This window comes from Castor canadensis, chromosome 8 (assembly GCF_047511655.1).
Source record: "Castor canadensis chromosome 8, mCasCan1.hap1v2, whole genome shotgun sequence".
NCBI lineage: Eukaryota > Metazoa > Chordata > Mammalia > Rodentia > Castoridae > Castor > Castor canadensis.
The window spans coordinates 151,634,657-151,640,912 of NC_133393.1; positions in this window are offsets into that span (position 1 = coordinate 151,634,657).

Below are 6,256 nucleotides of genomic sequence, written 5' to 3' on the forward strand. Positions count from 1 at the left end.
AGGAGACAGAGATCAGGAGAATTGTGGTTCAAAGCCAGCCTGGGCAAATCGTTCTTGGATCCTATCTCAAGAAAACCCATCATGAACAAGGGATAGTGGAGTGGCTTAAAGTGTAGGTCCTGAGTTCAAGCCCCAGTGCCAAAAAAACCCAAAAACCTAAAAGACCTACCTTATGTCTCTGCTACAGTACTATTGGGCATATGTCCAAAGGAGTATAAATCTATACATAAGAAAGACACTTGCACACCCATGTTTATTATGGCACTGTTTTGCAATAGCCAGCTGTGGAATCAGCCTAGGTGCCCAACAATGGACAAATGGATAAAGACACTGTGGTATATATACACAATGGAATATTATTCAGCCATAAAGAAGAACAAAATTATGTCACTTGTAGGAAAATGGATGGAATTGGAGATCACAATGTTGAGCACAAGAAACTAAGCTCAGAAAGCTAAAAATCACGTTTTCACTCAGATGTGGAATCTGGACCTAAAATGATGGTGGTGATGATGATGATAGTAATAACGGGACATGGGTGTAAAAGGGGTATCAGTGGAAGGGAGGGGGGGAAAAGAGGGTACTGGGGGACTGGAGGTATGGCCTAAGCAGTAGAGCACCTGCTTTGCAAGCATGAAGCCCTGAGTTCAAACCTCAGTCCCACCAAGACAGAGAGAGAGAAAGAAAGAGAGAAGCTACTGGGGTGAGGAGGATCAAAGTATGTTTTGTATGTGTGTGTGTGTGTGTGAAAATAGCATAATAAAACCTTCCAAATAGTGTTTGAAGAAGGGGGGGAAGAAAGGGAGGACTAAGGGGATATAATAGAGGGAGTGAACTTGTTCAAAGTACATTGTATAGAAATATCACAATAAACCTCCCTTGTATTATTAATGCATACTAATGAAAAAAAATCCCAGAAAAAAAGATGTAGTCTCTAAATCCAGAAAGCTCACAAACAAGAAGTAAGTAGATATATAAATTGTAATGGAAATGTGTGTGAGAAATTGAAAACAGAACTGAAGAAGTGCCTAACTCCCTAGGTAGGGGGTTATCAAGGAAGGCTCCCTGGAGGAGGTGACTACTAGGCTGGTTTTGAAGACTATAAGAATATCTGCTGTAAGAGGAAGAGGAACCTGCCAGGGCAAAGTCACAGAAAGAGCCCACTGAGAACTGTGAGTGTGTCATGATTGAAGCACAGAATGCCAGAGAGTAAGTAGTGGGAGGGGAAACTTAGTGTTTTCAAGTATGGCTTACACTCGAGGAAAGAACCTGATGAACTTCCAGTTGCCAACTCCTCCAGGAAGCCTTCCCAGACCCCATTTCATGTGTATGATTTATTCCATGTTGGGGGAGCAGGGATGATTCTTGTCATATTGGCCACAGTCTGCCTGGCACTCTGCAGGGTCCCTGGGAGGCTTGCTTGTTGGATGAATGGGGTCAGTCTCTTTGGAAGTATTTTCAGGGGCTACTTGTCAGCTTAGAGAACAAAATTGTAGAGAGGCTTAGTGGCTTCCTGGGGGTTGGGCTGCACAGGGTTTTTTTAATGTTTTAGGGGGGGTTGTAGAGTCCTGGGAGCTTTCCTTTCCCACAATCTGGGAGCTGTCAGGGCAGGGCAGGATGGGTGGGTCTAGGCTTGGTCCAGAACTGGAGGACAGGAGGCGGGAATGTGCAGGGTCCCGCGTGGGAATGGCTGCAATGTTCAGATTCCAGCCGGGAGGGCGGCACAGGCTCCTCATTGTTCCACCCCCACCGCTCCCTACTCTAGCCGAGTGGGAAAAGCTGCAGTGGGCCAAGAGACCAGCTGGGGAAAAGGGCAGAAGCTACAGGTGCCCTCCAAAGACAGTCACACTCTCAGTCAACAATCTTCCCAGAAGACCTCGGATTGGCAGAACTTTCCCTCTTCCCCATGGGTCAGAATTCGGAGCCTGGATACCTTCTGTCCAGCTACAGATTCACCATGCGAGCTGTGGCTGAGCGCATTTTCCGCTCCGTTTCCGCAGCTTTGGACAGCTGGAACTGATGAGGAGTCAAAGGAAATCATGGAGGTTAAACAGACAAGGAAATCAGAAGCTCAAGCAAAAATTTCTTTGGGGTGTTGAATCGGGGTCTCACACTCTACTACCAAACCTCGCACTCCAAAGACGTCAATTTTTATGGCTCAAAGGCACATGGCCCACTAGCGGCTGTAAGAGAGAGGCTTAGCGGTTTCCTGGGGGTTGGACCAGCACATCTCATCACATTCTTACAGCAAGTGGGTCCTCAGCACTGCTCACCAAATATTTCTGGCTCCCCTGCTTGCAGTTCATGGTAAAATTTTACCTCCCTGCCTCCTGGTGATAGGTGGAGCCATGAGGCTAGTTCTGGTCAATGAGTTATAGAAACCAAAACATTTACTAGCTGACCGGGAATTCACACTCTTTCCTTCCCTCTGCCATATTCACCAGCACTGCCCTGGAAGGCTGCTCCATCAGCCTAGGTCCTCCAGTGAAGATGAGATGAAAGAGAGCTTTAGCTAATCCAGAAAGTGGTGGACAGGAGACACAAATGAGAAGTCAGCCTTCGGTGTTAATAAGCCGCTGGAATTTTGGAACGGTTTGTTTCTGCAGCATAACTTCACCCATACTACCTGATCCAATCTCCATTTTATACAGACAAGAGAGATTAAGTGACTTGTTCAAAATCACACAGCTACAACAAATCCAGGTTTGAGAGACTCCAGGGCCTGTGCCCCTTGTCTGGGCTTGAGTGGAGGTCTCTGTTCTCTGAAGCTACTTCTAGACCTGTCTGTCAATCTTTCTTTTGGTGGGAAAGAAGTGTAGACACCAGGAGGTCACTGTCACTTTGGGCCAGTAGAGGGCAGCTGGATCCAGGCCTGTAATTAGTAGGCTGGCAATGTCCTCTCAGCCATTAGACACAGGAGAGGGCAGGAGCAGATAGGCAGGAAAAAGACAGAGAAGACTCAGGCTTTGCGCTCAGGGAGCAAAGAGGTAGAATTCTAGATCTTTAAGCTAGAGGAGATGGACATGAGGACATCTCATCCCTATTTGGAAGGGCAGCTGAGGCCTAGAAGGGGAAGAGATCTGGCAGAAGTCATACAGTGAGTCATTGGTCAAACTGGGGCGAGAACTCAGGGCCCCTGACTTCAGCGGGGGGCTGCTTTACCTATTGAGGTAATATAATCCAGCAGGGGTGGTTTGGGCAGAACTGTGCTTTCTCCTCCCCCAGCCACCTCTGCTCTTCCTCAGTGCACCTCAAAAAGCAAGGAGGGAGGGGGAAGAACTCCAGACTGCTCCCCTCCCCCACCACTGGGACTTCCAGTAGGTTGCCCTGGAAGCCAGAGCACAGCCAAGTTTGAAAACTTGAAGGGGGAGAGAACGGATAAGATGCGGGGAGGATCCTAGGCCCACATGGTCACCATTCATTTGTTGTTTACAAACATATTAAGGCCTATTCTTGTCAGGTTCTGGGACCCAGGGAAGAATGAAATCCAGGTCCTTCAGAACTGTGCTGGCTAATATAGCATCAGTTGAAATGAAATAAAATTAAAAATCCAGTTCCTTTGTCACTCCAGCCACATTTTAAGTGCTCAGTAGCCACCTGTGGCTAGTGGCTATTGCATTGGACAGTGTGGATATAGAACATTTCCATTATCACCGAAAGTTCTATTGACCAGATCAGTCTAGAAGCTCACTTGCCAAAGAGGAAGGAAAGTAGGCCAGACCCCACTGCAGAGCCCTCACAGAGAGGTAGCAAGGTGAAGATTAAAGGAGATGTCAGGAGACTGCTTAGCCTAGTTCCTGGCTCAGGGTGAGTGCTCGGGGATGTCTGTGTCACTGCTACGTGACCATTGCTGAAAGGACCTGCATACCTGCCCATCTTTCTGAGCAGACTGTGAACTCCTCCAGCCTAGCACAGTGTCTGGCGCGTAGCAAGTGCCCAGTGAGTGGGGGTTCTTACCAGCACCATCACTGTTAGCCGCTGCTTTGACAGGGGCAGCCCAGGACTGTGAAACTGGGATAGGACTGGCACCTATCCCAGGCCAAGGGCCAGGGGCTGCTGGGGCTCTGCCTCTCTAGAGCCAGGTTAGATGGCATTGTGGGAATATTTAAGGCCAGGCCCTGGACTGGGTCATTTTCATATCCACAGGGTTCAACTGGAGTGAGCTGTGGCTCAGAGAATAGTTGTGAAGGGGACAGACCCAAGCTCAGGAATTGAGGAAAGATCTCAGGTACATGGTGAGATGACTGAGGGTCACAGAACTAAACCAAGTACAGGGAGGAGGCTGGAGAGGGAAAGCAGGAGTGAGGTTGGCACAGGGACAAACTGAGTAATGTCATCTTTGGAGTATCCCTGTTCTCACTGGAAACATCTTTCCAGGGACCAGCCTGGGAGACACAGCACATTTGGAGAGGACAGGTAGCAGGACATCTCCTCTCCAGGTGGTCTTTGAGTTCCGGGCAGCTCAGCCTGGCTGTTATGAGCCTCCCATGGCTCTTTGGGATTCCAGAGACTCAGAGCAGCTATTCACTGACACCCACTCCTTTGGAGCCAGCCCCTCCCTCCTCTAGAGCCCTGCCCAGCTGCTGGGGATGTAGCTGGAGGAACAGGTCAGGAGAGAGTTGGGCCTTCAGCCTGAGAATTGTGGCCTGGAGGCAGGTTAGGAGCCCAGGAGGGGACTGCCACTAAGCTGGCCACATGGTCAGGCTCTGGGTACAGAGGAACTAAGGTGCTTTTATAGATTCCCAGACTGAGAACCACTGGCCTCTTCTTATCTTCTGATCAAGGTAGGTGTGTGTGTGTGTGTGTGTGTGTGTGTGTAAATAGGATGACAGGGTCTACAGACATTAAAAAAAAAAAGTGGGACAAAGGGCCCATGGGGCACAGGGGCTCAGTGAGGGGGTGGAGACATAAGAAAAACCACATCTCAAAACTCCTGTCCTTGTCCTGCTTTGTGTGGCTGTGAATGCTGGGGGTAGAGTGGTAAAGTGAACGTGGTGTGCCCAGGTGCATGTGGGGGGCAGAGCTGCAGGGATATGCCAAGTGGGGAGGGGACAGAGGCTAGAGTCTAGGATACAAATATGTGGCTGGGGAGAAAGGAGGGACTGGGGACGCTGCTGTGAGGCATCATGACAGCCCCTCTTCTGTGCTGCCTTTCTTGTCCCTGCTCAGATCTTAGAAAGCTGGCTATAAAATCACTCTTGTTCCCTACAAATCCCTTACATTCAGAGCTCCCACCAGCCCTGGCCTAGCCCAGCAAGCAGCATGCCCAGCCTGCTGTGTTAAAAGCAAAGGAAGAAACTTGGTTCCAGAAAATGAGTTATATGGAGCCCAGAGGGGGCACCAGCCATCCATGTGGGGCCCTGGAGCCCATTTACCCAGACTACCAGGCAGCATTCTGAGCATCATACAGGACACCCTTTCCCCTTCCCATTCCCCACCTCTAGGTAACCTTCTCCAGCCTCACCCCCAGCCATCTCCACAGCCCATAGAGCCTCTTAGTTCTGTTTCCAGGAGTCTCCTGGTCTCAGTTCCGTTACCATCTGATCCCACACTGCTCCAGAGTGACCACCACCACCTGCAGATCTGACCAGGCTATCCTGTGGCCTGGCCTGGACCCTGCTCACCTGCAGCCTCATCCCCCTCTCCTTGGTAGCTACTGCCCCTTGCAAAAGGACCTTTCTCACCTTTGGGCTGTTCTTAGGAATTGTCCAACACCAGATCCAGACTTCTTCTATTGATGCAGAAACTGGGCTCCTGCTTACCCCTAACATTTACTTCAGAAAGCCCTGCCCACTTCCCTGCCTGGCACTTCTGGGGACATTGGGTTCCCCAAGGGCAGGGGCTGTAGCTTTCTTACAGAACAAGTCTGCTGTGTGCACTCATTAGTTCTTTATCTCCCAAGTTTCACCTACTCCAGGGCCCTACCAGCTATGTCTCTGATTTTGCCTCTCTACTAGGCCACCCCAGGCTCTTACCTGGTGTGGAGCAGGAGCCTCAGACCCAGGCTCCACCCTATTGTCAGGGCAACTGGGCATCTCTTGGATGTCTGGACTCTTGTTTTAGCTCCTCTGGGTGATAATCTAGAGCCCTTTAGCTCCTCAAGAGAGGAAGGACTCCAGTAGCTTCTGCCTTTCTTCAGGGTTACATATATGTAACCTCCACGGAACTGTCCACGGAGAGGGGCCACACTCAGGCCCACGCGAAAGGAGAGGTAAACCCTACTGCTGGGTTCACTCATGCAGGAACAAACTGATTA